Genomic DNA, 13,412 nt, shown 5'->3' with positions numbered 1-13,412 from the left:
ATGTGGTAGACTTCTGCTTTACACCTGCACCCTTTGATAATCTGCTACTGGCATGTAGCTTCATGGATGCCAGACACTCCATCTGTCCTGCATTTTGATTGGTGGATGATGATGTAATCGTGCACGATTTACATCTAATCAATTTTCCTGGAGTGCAAGACCAAAAACCAGGAATTTAGCCGGCAGGGTAGATGCTCTTGTCTTCCGAGAGGAATGGTGAAGTAAGGGAGCAGAAATGCAGGAGCAGCTTGCTTTATTGCACCACTTAAGGTCAAAGGGAGCTCTGGAGTTTTGTGGAGAGAGGTAAGGATTTTATAGTGCAATAGAACCAGATAATGCTGCCCAGACTGAGAGGGTTTTGTGGAGTCTTCTGCAATTGACAGAAACAATCACTCCAGAAAGGGGATATGCATCGGAGAGAGATGGAGACCAAAGAGACATCGGGAGAGGATAAAGATGATGGGAGATGGGAGCAGAGGAGGAGTGAGATGAAACTTCAGCTAGTCAATGTTTTATCTTATTCAGGGCTACTTTTGTAAGGAATCTCTTTTGATGCTGCTTTAGGGAGGAACAAATACATTTCGTAGTAAGTACTATGTGTTTTTATCAACTGCAGGCATGTCTGTTTCCAACTGAGAACTCCCCATTCCATTCCCTTCACATTTCATCCTCCTAATTCTTGGCTGCATGTATAACTTACTTGGTCATCCCTGTGTGGATATCTGATCTGCATGGATAACGTGGGAGTCACCGCTAGTTGAACAATGAAGTTTGAGTCTCCTTCCACCCTTGACCTGGGTTGTGTAGCTGGGGCAAGGCCTTTATAATCTCCCTAGACACCCTGTATTTGGGTTTTGGAAAGAACTATTAAAAGCTGTCCCAGAAACTGCAGTTGCTCAATTCATGGCTGATCTTAGCCTGCTTAGGCAGAGCTTAATTTGCTGCTTCCCTGCCAACACATAATCATGATGCTATCTTTAGTTGCTTTGTGGTATAACTTCACCCCAGGAGAGACAGAACATTATAGATGGCTTACATTTTACTGTACAAAACATACTCTTGCTATAGGCATGCCACCCTTTGCATGCTCTCTGAAGCATTACTCAATTCTTTGTTAAGCAGCTTTATTTCTTAGCCTTTTGTTTGCATGTAGGATGGTAGATTAGGCAGGTTGTGAACTGAACAAGAGCAGGAAAGGAAATGTTATAAAAGTAAGATTTTTGTTCCTCCCAGCACTACAGCCAATGTTTTTCCTTGCTGTGCTGGGTGTATGGACACAATCTGTATTGTAAGAAACATGATTAAAATGTCCCTCTCTGGACACACAGGACACAGCTTGTTCTCTTGAGGGTACCCATGAGGATCCAAGAAGTCTACACACGCAAATGGGCTGCAGTCTGGGACACAGGAAGGTCTACTTTCTTCCTAAATGTCTTTTAATCATAGTGGAGCGTTAATGAAGACCCTCTATGGCAAGGTGCATAATAGTTTCCATTCTGCTGTCTTCTGTTATCAGACTTTCTGAAACTTACAACTTTTGGGCTGAATTTTTCCAGTAGTTGTCTCTTCCAGAAGTGATTTTTGTTTTGTTTTGAAGTCAAATCAGTTCAGCCATTGACAGGGCCGGCTCCAGCGTGTTTGCCGCCCCAAGCAGCTTAAAAAAAAAAAAAAAAAAAAAAAAAAAGCAGCTGTGATCGGTGGCACTTCGGCGGCAGCTCTACCGCCGCCACTTCATTCTTTGGCGTCAATTCGGCGGCAGGTCCTTCCCTCCGAGAGGGACTGAGGGACCCGCCGCCGAAGAGCTGGACGTGCCGCCCCTCTCCGTTGGCCACCCCAAGCACCTGCTTGCTGGGCTGGTGTCTGGAGCCAGCCCTGGCCATTGAAACAAGAAGAATAGAAAAAATACTTTCCCCATAATTAAAAAATAAATATATTGTATTAGTTTTTGAACAGCATGAAATGGAAGAGGCAGGGGCTTAAAAGTTGAAAATTAGAGTGAAAATACCCCTTAGTGACAACTGCATTTGACTGTTCAAGTGAAAATATAGTTTTATTTGACTGAGTTAAATTTCTTAAAATCACATGCACAATAGATTTTTTTTTTCAGGTTTTTTTGCAAAGTTCTTAATGTGCGAAGATAAGGATGGATGCATAACTCATGTACGGTTAGCTATTCGAACGCTATAGACTTCTGGATGCTTCTGAACTGATCAGAAAATGAGATAAGTTACGTATAGTCACACTGAACGTTCAGGCTCTTCTGGAGGGGTGGAACACAGTACTTAAACCACGATGGATGAAGTGAAATGGGGTCAGAGTGAAAATATTTATAGTATTCAGAATTAAATTACAATACGTTTTTCACTGACTACAACACTATCCGTAGTGTTTAATTCCTCTTGTTGCAAATACACTTAATACAGGTAGAATTTACACCTCAAAACACTTTTTTTTGTCATCTTATGGGGAAAAAAATCATTTTCAATTTACTTATATTTGTCCAATTAGAAATACATTAAATCTATAGCCAAATTCACTCATTGAAACAGTTTGGTAAAGATTTTGAAAGGGGAGTGAAGTACCTATTTCCTGTTGAAAGTGTATGGGTGTTATACACCTTACCTCTATTTTGTGTATGTTTGGAAAGTCTCCTGCTTAAGAGGCAACAGAAAAAAATCAGTAGAATATTAGAATTATAAGATAGTTTGAGTATAAATTGTGTGATGATTACAAAAATTACTTCAATGTAGAAGACAGAAATGTTAGTAATTCAACTCTATGTATTACTCTGAGAATCAGCTTTTGAGATTTTAATATAACTAATGGTCAGAAGCGTACCTGTCTGGAAGAGTAAAAACATGGATGTGGGGGAGGCCTTAGAGAGAAGAGAACTTTCTAAATTTAAAATGTCCAATAGCTAAATCCTTAGCAGTGCTGAGCACCTCCAACTCTTATTAAATTTGTTGAGCTTTGTAAGTACTTAGCAGCTTCTGGAATTTAGCTGTAAGTGAAACTGGGCCGTTGTGACAAAATCACAGTAAATATATAACAGTGTAGTATTATATTAAAGCTCTTGCTGAAGTGTAATAAAAAGGTTGTAGAAAATTTGTGTATTGTCTGAGATATAGTGGTTTGTGCTCATATGTCAAAGGTTATGATCATGCAATTAGACCATATAATGTGGACATACAAGAGAGCAGGTATGGTTGTGTGTGTGCAACCTTAACTTTGGCATTTGCTGATTCTTACATTCTCATAATGCAGTTTGTCTGCACTATATATTTTAAACAGCTGTTACTTCAGTAGCTAGTTGACACACCCACTTCCATCACAGTAATTGGTGACACAGGTTGTAATAAAACTGCATGGTCAAAAGTCTAGGATTTATTTATAGCACAGTTCAGTCTATTCTGTCCCCTTAACCTTTTGCCTAGTCTAATAAATTTCCCAAGAATCCAAACTGAAAATAGCTGGCTTTTCTGTGCAATAGGTCCAACTTATCCATTGGTTCTATCACTTTGCTGATTGCTCAACCCCACCTCTCTCCCTGTGGAAACCAGTGGTGTAAACAAGGCTGTCAGTTAGCACAGGTGTGCTCTTCAATCCCTTGTGAATCTTGGCTAGTGGTTCAGCAAGCATATACGCTTCTAACATGCTTTCTGTTGCTAGATGTATGAGGCAAAGTGACTTAGGATAGGCTTACCGATGCTGTACGGGAGGTTTTTCTTTTTAATTCAGTTTGCCACAGATAGGCTCAGATTTTTGGTATGGTGGTGAAGTGTGGGCTTTGAAACTTACTTTACCAGCCATCCTAATAAAGAAGGCATTGGGATATTATTACACAGTTAGCTCAGAGAACTGTCAGATTGAAATGCTCTGAAGTAAACATTGAACTCCCGTGACTTAAATACTTTATACCCCCAACTACCCATTGCTGTCCTAATAGTTACAAAGAAAGCTGTGGGGTTTTGGTTTCATTCATTTCCTTGCAAAATCGTAGAGAGCAGACACATGCCATCTTGCCCATTCTCACCTCCTCCTAGGGCCAGTTAAGGTTTATTCTTCACTATATATTTTTCTCATACTTTTTCCAGTCTGATTTTTAATTCACTTGAGCAACAGGCTTCCACAACTTCCCTGGAGAGGTTGTGCCACAGTTGAATTGACATCTGCCCTCCCACACTGATTTTTTTTTTTTTTTTAATGAAATCTTAATCTATAACTTACATTTTTCTCTGATATTCTGTCTGATAACTCCTATTTGCATCCCTTTACATCACCCTAAACTGTATCTCTCCCTCCTTTGGGAGAACCTGTTTTAGGCCTCTAACTGTGTGTTTTCTAATTTGGCAATAGTGAGTTAAAAAGGCAAATTAGGAGCCAGCAACAGAGTTTGACTTGCTGTACAGCTGCTGTGTGTATAGGAAAAACATGGGGTTAAAAATTAAATGAACTTGAACATAAAAAGAGCATTTACATATTTTCCTTAAAAGGACATACACATTAACAAATCATTTTTAGAAAACAAATTTCCACAAGATTTCTATAGCACTTGAAATCAATAAAATCGAAAGACTCAGAAAACAGTTGCTCTTTACATTTCATATTTACTCTTTTCATTGTCCAAAAAGAGAAACACAAACAGGCTGGGCAGCTTCACTTTTATTTACATTCAGTTTCTAGTCAGTTTAAATTCTAGTGCACTGACACTGAAATAACTGAGTTGTAGACACTACAGAAAAGTGTTTTTTTTAATTCATTGGAATTTCTGGAAAAAATCATTGAAATATTTTATTCTAGGTTAGACAAGACAATATCACTTAGATATTTTCAAATCTTGCCCCATTTGGGAATTGACACATACCATTTAATTGCTTGTGGCCCACCCATTCTTTAAAAGCTTGTAAGGAAAATCCTGAGAGCTTTCCCTCTGTTTGTTCTTGCCTTTAATCAAGGGCATTAAGGTAAATGTAAGGAGAGCTACATGGCTTAGTGTTTCTGACCACAGATTTCAGGGTAGCAGCCACAAGTACTCCTGTTCTTTCTAACCACAGAGGCAACAGAGTTCCAGTCTAAGCAGTATCATTACCCACTTAACTATATCCAAGAGATCCTGCTCTAATAAATCAATTTAAGCCACAGAACTACAGAAAAATGTGGTGAAATCCAAGAACTACTTATTTAAAATATATGTAGTCATTTCTAGCTTTTTGAAAGCGGGGGGGGGGAATGTCTCATTTAGTAGTGTCAAGATGAAAGATATTAAATATTCCCATCTCTGTTCTACACATTGCTTTAAAATTAGTTGCCTGACATTAGATTTGCTCTCCAATTTTAAAACAGTACATTTAGTAATTTTGTGCATTTTGAAAGTTAAAATGTTTAATATGCGCTATTTTTTTAAAAGGACTAAATAATGGATCTTGCTCCTTCTCCCTATAATGCTGGGTTACCATTGGGTAACTGTCACAATGAATTGTTTCTGAAGAGTTTAACATGGAACTCACTAAGGTGGCTCAGGTATTGGTAATGGAAAACAGCCTTTCATCTCTGTTACTGGTTCAAATCCAGTCCAGATTGGTAGCGACTGAAAGCTGTTGCCATGGGACAGCTGTTCTTAGATTTGTGAAAACTAGTTGATGATCTATCAAGTTCTTTGTATCACCGTAATAGAAAACACTGTCTGCACCGGCACTGTTTTGGCAGTCTGAAAAGCCAAGGATGGATAATGAGAATGAATTATTCTCTCCACGGCAGAGTTGCTGCTTCTAGGTGTGATTTGGGAAACATTGCTAGCTTTCCTTTTCTCCCATACTCTACTTGTTCTTTGTCTTGTGGATTTGTCTGTTTTCAGTTGCTATCCTCAAACTAACCAAAAAAAAAAAAGGTATTAATTAGTAAATTTTCTTAAGTTTTGAAAACTGAAAATTCACATGGTCCTAATGATCCATGAGCTGTATCTTGTGACTTATTAATGTGCCACTTGGCTCATTTTGATCTCCTAGTGAGGCTTGTTTAGTGTTATAAATGTAAGCTCTGAAATGTTTGTAAACAGCGTTTTGTTTTTTTTGTCTCATTACAAGTGATTGAACTCAGACTTCCAAGATGTATTGAAACTGATAATTTGTTTGAATTTAGTAGTAGTAAGAGAAGAAGGCAGGTTTTTAAAATTAAACGTTTCCCTTCCTCCCAAAGACTTCACGATGATGGAGTGTGACCAATTATTGTCTCTTACAAATACCTGGCGGCTGTTGGTGCTAGCTATCTCTTGGGGTGTGGAAGGGATTGACTTTTTGAGTTCTGTGCTAAGGTAGCACCAGGCATTTTCCTGGGGCAGATATAGAATCATAGAATATTAGGGTTGGAAGGGACCTCAGGAGGTCATCTAGTCCAACCCCCTGCTCAAAGCAGGACCAGTTCCCAACTAAATCATCCCAGCCAGGGCCTTGTCAAGCCTGACCTTAAAAACCTCTAAGGAAGGAGATTCCACCACCTCCCTAGGTAACCCATTCCAGTGCTTCACCACCCTCCTAGTGAAAAAGTTTTTCCTAATACCCAACCTAAACCTCCCCCACTGCAACTTGAGACAATTACTCCTTGTTCTGTCATCTGGTACCACTGAGAACAGTCTAGATCCATCCTCTTTGGAACCCCCTTTCAGGTAATTGAAAGCAGCTATCAAATCCCCCCTCATTCTTCTCTTCTGGAGACTAAACAATCCCAGTTCCCTCAGCCTCTCTTCATAAGTCATGTGCTCCAGCCCCCTAATCATTTTTGTTGCCCTCTGCTGGACTTTCCAATTTTTCCACATCCTTCTTGTAGTGTGGGGCCCAAAACTGGACACAGTACTCCAGGTGAGGCCTCACCAATGTCAAATAGAGGGGACTGATCATGTCCCTCGATCTGATGGCAATGCCCCTACTTATACAGCCCAAAATGCCGTTAGCCTATCCAGCTTCTTGTCCACTGTAACCCCTGGGTCCTTTTCTGCAGAACTGCTTCCTAGCCATTCGATCCCTAGTCTGTAACAGTGAATGGGATTCTTCCGTCCTAAGTGCAGGATTCTGCACTTGTCCTTGTTGAACCTCATCAGGTTTCTTTTGGCCCAATCCTCTAATTTGTCTAAGTCCCTCTGTATCCTATCCCAACCCTCCAGTGTATCTACCACTCTTCCCAGTTTAGTGTCATCTGCAGACTTGCTGAGAGTGCAATCCACGCCATCCTCCAGATCATTAATTAAGATATTGAACAAAACCGGCCCCAGGACCAACCCTTGGGGCACTCCGCTTGATACTGACTGCCAGCTAGACATGGAGCCATTGATCACTACCCGTTGAGCCCGACTACCTGGCCAGCTTTCTGTCCACCTTATAGTCCATTCATCTAGCCCAGGGGTCGGCAACGTTTGGCACGCGGCTCGCCAGGGTAAGCACCCTGGCGGGTCGGGCCAGTTTTATTTACCTGCTGACACAGCAGGTTCGGCCGATCGCAGCCCCCACTGGCCGCGGTTCGCCGTCCCAGGCAAATGGGGGCAGCGGGAAGCGGCACGGGCGAGCGATGTGCTCGCCGGCAAGAATACTGTGGGAGACCGTATCAAAAGCTTTGCTAAAGTCAAGGAATAACACATCCACTGCTTTCCCCTCATCCACAGACCAAATTATCTCCTCATAGAAGGCAATTAGGGTAGTCAGGCATGACTTGCCCTTGGTGAATCCATGCTGACTGTTCCGGATCACTTTCCTCTCCTCTAAGTGCTTCAGAATTGATTCCTTGAGAACCTGCTCCATGATTTTTCCAGATAAACAAATGCCTGTGTAGACACAATGTGCATGAATGAAAATACAAAGGTACTTCATGCAAATAATTTAAAAATGTTTTTTTTTTTAAATAACAGAGGTTTTGATACAAGTCAGCTAATTCTAAATTCAGACTGTGCTCCTTCTTTATACCCAAAGCAATGAGACTGAAGTATAAATTATAAACCTGCTAAAATTAAATCCAAGATGTTTAAATTACACAAGCAAAAACTAACAACTTAACCCAAATACTCAATGTTTGTATGTAATGGAACACCCAAGCCACGTCTCAGAATTAAATTTTGTCAAACAACTTGCTTCAGATGGCTTGTGCCAAGCTTTGGTGTGTATACAGTCCCTGGGATTTTAGTCACTGCTATGATCATTGTCAACTATTGGTACACCAGTACTGTTAACAGAACTGTAATATGAGGCGAAAGCAAACGTGTCTTAGAAAAATAGAGTCCCAATCCTCCTTCAGGTTCCTCTGGATGACAGTATAGCATTCACAGCTGGACTAGGTCAGGTTCGGCTTACTTCATAAAGATTCAGTGCTAATTTTCCTAATCCCAAGAGTGTGTGTTGGGGTGGACATAGCTGGTTTCTAAACACACAGGAAAATAGTCATGTTTCTGTAAGTCACACATTGTATATTAAATGTTCTTCAAGTAGCTTCCTCCAAAAACATGACATGAGTACTCAAAATGCAAACCTGTACAGAACAACATAAAGTAATATGACTTCATTGCAACAGCTTCCATAAACCTTCAATAGCCATTTTATGGTCAGACTTGAATACCACGTATGTGACAATCACATTCTCAGAGTGGAAAGACTATATACCAGTTAAACATAGACAAGTCTTATTCAGGCCCTTTTCTGAGTCCCCTTAAAGTATCTTCTAGTTTGTAGTTATAGTTCTAGTTCAGTTAGTTAGTTATAGCTGTATCTAATTGATAAGGTTTGGGAGTGGGTTTTTTCCCCAAACCCTGACCCCTCTCTTGGGTTTTGGGGCATGCCTCAGTTCCAAGGGAAGCCTGCAGAACCTGCAGCAACCCTATACCAACAGGCGACCCCCATGACTCATGCCTGAAATGTTTTGGGGAGGCAGACCAGACACAGAGATGCAAAATCTGCAGAGCTTTCCGCTCCAGGATGAAAAAGGAGTGAGACTTCTGTCTTAACTCCTGATGGAATCCGCTCTTCGTCCCCAGCCTGCCACGGACCATCAGGACCTGGCACTGAGTGCGTCCATATGGAGCAGCCTGGCCTCGGTACGTGACAGGGCGCCAAGGAAGGACTCTGGCCTAAGAGATCTTCGGCTGTGGAGACAGCCTGGCACCGCTCCCATTCACCGGTGCCACACAAACAGCACAGGAAGATGGACAGAGATTGTTCCCCTGCGCTGAAGACAGCGGTGCCGGAAGACGCAACAGCAGTGCATCCTACACAGGAGTACTCGGCACCCAGAATGCAGGAGTCAGTGCCGTTGACTTTGGTTCCCCAGAGGGGACCGTCAAGTCCGGTACTCAGCGACTCTCTGGACAAGCAGTACCAAGTGGAGGAGTTAGAGCTGCCCTCCACCCTGATCACTTTCGAAGCTGCCAGGAATACAGTGGCCATGATGGCACCTCAACCCCCGGCAGTCAGAGACAAGCTTTCGGTTCCTCAATGACCGGCTCTGTCTAGAGGCAACCCAGCCATGATGTGGCGGTCGCCCTCTCCAGTTCGGTACAGCTTCCGATTGCTGTCTTCAAGTCACAGCTCACCAGCACCAGGTTCCGGATAGGGTTCCCTGACACCAGTGGGGCAACTATCTCCTTCCCTGGCACCGAGGGTGGAGTGGCACTGGTTGCCCACACCGTCAACTTGGCGCCGGTCCCTGGTGCACTACCCATTGGCGCCGCTGTGGTCATCACGGTCGAGGTCGGTATCGTTGGACTCTGATGGGGACTCCTTTTACTCCTGGCGCAGTCAGCACAGATCCGACAGGCGCCTAAGTGAGGCAGGAGTGGCACCCTGGCATCCCCAGTGGCAGCCACCTGTACAGTGGCCCTTTTGGATCGCCTGGACTTAACACCAGGCTTGGGGTCCTTTTCCAGGGGCTCCCGGTCAGTGGCCTCTGAGACCTGAGTGCCCCCACCACCTAAGGACCGATCTATGCCACGGGGATCTGAGATGACGTTGGCACAAGGCCTGTCGCCCGGCCAGGCCACTGCCACCAAGACAACAGTTGGCACAGAGGCCCCCGGCACTGACCAGTAGGAGGTCAGAGAGCTGGAGGGTCAGGAGGACCCTGTGCCACCTCTGGCATCGTCATCCTCGTTCCCAGACGAGGCAGTGGCAGGTGCATCTACCTCGGGTCCGCCCCCAATAGACCAACACCTACTGAGGAGGATCGCCCGCAACATAGGGTTGCAGGTGGAGGAAGTAGCGAAACCTGAGGACCCATGGTGGACATCTTGGCACCAGAGGGACCATACAGGTTAACTCTGCCCTGATAACAATTATTCAGAGCAACATTAAGACTCTCTATGGCAGACTCCTGCATCTATCCCGCCTACCCCTAAAGGAGTTGAGCAGAATTACTTAGTACCCTTTAAAGGGTACAAGTATCTATTCTGGCACCCGCAGCCATACTCCCTTGTAGTGGCCACGGTTAACGAGAAGGAGAGACTGGGCAGCAGGCACCGACTCCTAAGTCGAAGGAGTCAAAGCAAATGGACCTTTTCGGCAGAAAGGTCTACTCAACGGGAGGCCTGCAGCTGAGGATAGCAAACCAACAAGCTATCCTCAGTAGATACAACTTCAACTTGTGGACCTCCATGTTGAAATTTAAGGAGCTGATTCCACCAGACTCCCAGAGCCGAATTTGCGGCTATTATTGATGAAGGAAAGGTACTGGCATGTACCTCTCTGCAGGCCTCACTAGATGCTGCGGATTCTGCTGCCCACACCCTTTCCTCTGGAATAGCCATAAGGAGGGGCTCGTGGTTGCAAGCGTCCGAGTTGCCCCCTGAAGTGCAGCAAACCCTGCAGGACCTGCTGTTTGATGGGGCAGGGTTGTTCTCTGAGCAAACGGACTCCTGGCTGCACAGCCTAAATGTCTCCCAGGCGACTATGAAATTGTTGGGTATGCACACCCCAGCAACTCAACACAAACCTTTCAAGCTGCAACCATAGCAGCAACTCCCCTATCCTCCTCCTCGGCCGAGGCAGGACTTTTACAGGCGCTGGGACAGGAAAAGCAGACACAAGCCTTCCCATCCCTCACCCGTGCAGGGCTGGGGCTCGAGCCATTGTTGGGCTCAAAGCAGGCATTTTGAAGGTGCGCCCTAGGACAGCACACTTGCCTCAGCACCGGATCCTTCCCCCTGTTTCATGAACCATCTATCCCACTTCTGCTGTGCTTGGTCCCAAATAACATCAGACCGCTGGGTTCTTTGCATGGTAGAAGTGGGATATTCTCTCCAATTGTGCTCCTCCCCTCTCTCACACCACCCTTCCCCGTCCCTCTTGAGGGATCCTTCGCATGAGCAACTGCTTATTCAGGAGGTGTGGTCACTCCTCTCCATAGGAGCAGTGGAGGAGGTTCCTCAGGGGCAAGGGATTCTATTCCCAATACTTCCTAATCCCCAAAGCCAAGGGGGCGGGGGTGTCTCAGACCCATTTTAGACCTGCGAGGGCTCAACAAATTCTTGGTAAAGTTGAAGTTCCGCATGGTCTCCCTGAGTACAATTATCCCTTCTCTGGATCTGGGAGACTGGTACGCCACCCTAGACATGAAAGACGTGTACTTCCACATAGCTATTTGGCCTGCACACAGACGATGCCTAAGGTTTGTGCTTGACCACAAAAATTACAAGTTTACGGTCCTCCCCTTTGGCCTGTCGACAGCTCCCCGAGTGTTCACCAAATGCCTGTCGGTCATAGCTGCCTTCCTCCGAAGGAGGCAAGTGCAGGTATACCCCTACCTCGACGACTGGGCGCTCAGGGAACAGGTAGCATGTCAACTCCGTTTGATCAGATCCACTTTCGAAACACTGGGTCTCCTTATCAATGCAAACAAGTCAATCTTGTCACCATACCAAAGAATAGAGTTCATCGGAGCGGTATTGGACTTGGTACAGGCAAGAGCGTTTCTGCCACAGGTCCAATTCCAGGCGATGACAGACATTTTCAAGGCCTCAGGAGATACCCGACCACTACAGCAAGGGGATGCCCAAATGTCCTTGGCCACATAGCAGCCTGCACTTGCGTAGTCTGGCATGTCAGACTGAGACTCAGATCCCTGCAGGCGTGGCTCTCTTCGGCCTGTTGCCTGGGGTGCAACAGCCTTGACTCAGTGGTCACTGTGCCTCAACAAGTGCTTGAGTCCCTCCAGTGGTGGCTCGACCCTTAGGCAGTGTGTGAGGGAGTCCCCTTCAGCAGCTCCCAGCCCTCCTCATCCCTGGTAACGGGCTCATCAGCTCTGGGATGGGGAGCACACTTGGGAGACCTCCAAACGCAGGGGCGGTGGTCACAGAACGAGCTCTCACTCCATATTGATATCAAAGAGCTGAGGGTGGTGTGGCTAGCATGTCAAACCTTTCAGGTCCAACTACAAGGACAGTGCGTAGCAGTTCTAATGGACAACACCACGACCACTGTCAACAAGCAGGGTGGAGCCCGTTCCTCTCCCCTATGTTGGGAAGCCCTCCAGCTGTGGGAGTTTGGCATAGCCCACTCCATTCACCTGGAAGCATCCTATCTCCCAGGAATTCAGAACAAACTGGCGGACCACCTAAGCAGGTCCTTTCGCAATCATGAGTGGTCCATCCGCTCAGATGTCATACACTCATCTTCCAAAGGTGGGGGTATCCTCGGTTTGACCTTTTTGCCACCTGGAGCAACAGAAAGTGCCCAATGTTCTGCTCCTTCCAGAAACACAGCCCAGGCTCAATCACGGACGCGTTCCTGCTACCCTGGGGAGACCGGCTGTTGTATGTCTTTCCCCCGATCCTCCTTGTGCACAAGGTCCTACTCAAGGTCCGCAGAGACAGGGCGGAGTTGATTCTGGTGGCACCAGCATGGCCTCGACAACATTGGTATACCACGCTCCTTGAGCTGTCGGTGGATGCCTGGATCATGTTTTCACTCCTCCCGGACCTGATCACTCAGGACCACGGTCATCTTCATCACCCCGATCTCCAGTCCCTCCATCTCACTGCCTGGAAGCTTCCTGGCTAAACCCCATGGAGCTTCTGTGCTCAGAACCAGTAAGAGGTCCTATTTGGCAGCAGAAAACTCTCCACTAGGGCCACATACCTAGCAAAGTGGAAAAGGTTCACATTCTGGTGTGCTTAGCATCACATACCTCCACTCCAGGCACTCATACCACTCATCCTGGAGTACCTGCTGCACCTGAAACAGCACAGTCTCTGAGTCAACCATCAAGGTGCGTCCGGGCGTTCAATCTTCACCAACCCAAGCCGTTTCCTCAAGGGCCTGGAACAGTTATACCCACAAATTACACAACCACTCCCTGTGTGGGACCTTAGCCTGGTTCTCTCCAGGCTAATGCGGCCCCCTTTTGAGCCACTGGCAGCTTGCTCCCTTCTTCACCTGTCATGGAAG

The 13,412-nt window shown here is 45.4% G+C and overlaps 1 protein-coding gene across 4 annotated transcripts in view; it reads left to right on the top strand.

The window, feature by feature from the left end:
• The first annotated feature begins 228 nt into the window (after positions 1-228).
• Positions 229-13,412, top strand: part of MICAL3 (microtubule associated monooxygenase, calponin and LIM domain containing 3) — a 192,397-nt gene continuing 179,213 nt past the window's right edge. For all 4 annotated transcript variants that reach the window (XM_054035642.1, XM_054035632.1, XM_054035651.1 and 1 more), the window contains exon 1: positions 229-303. The gene's annotated coding sequence lies outside the window, so the exon portion shown is untranslated. The remainder of the gene's footprint in view (positions 304-13,412) is intronic.

Source organism: Malaclemys terrapin, chromosome 1 (assembly GCF_027887155.1).
Source record: "Malaclemys terrapin pileata isolate rMalTer1 chromosome 1, rMalTer1.hap1, whole genome shotgun sequence".
NCBI classification, from domain to species: Eukaryota; Metazoa; Chordata; order Testudines; family Emydidae; genus Malaclemys; species Malaclemys terrapin.
The sequence above is the reverse complement of the archived record's forward strand: the minus strand, read 5'-3'. Positions and strand labels throughout refer to the sequence as shown.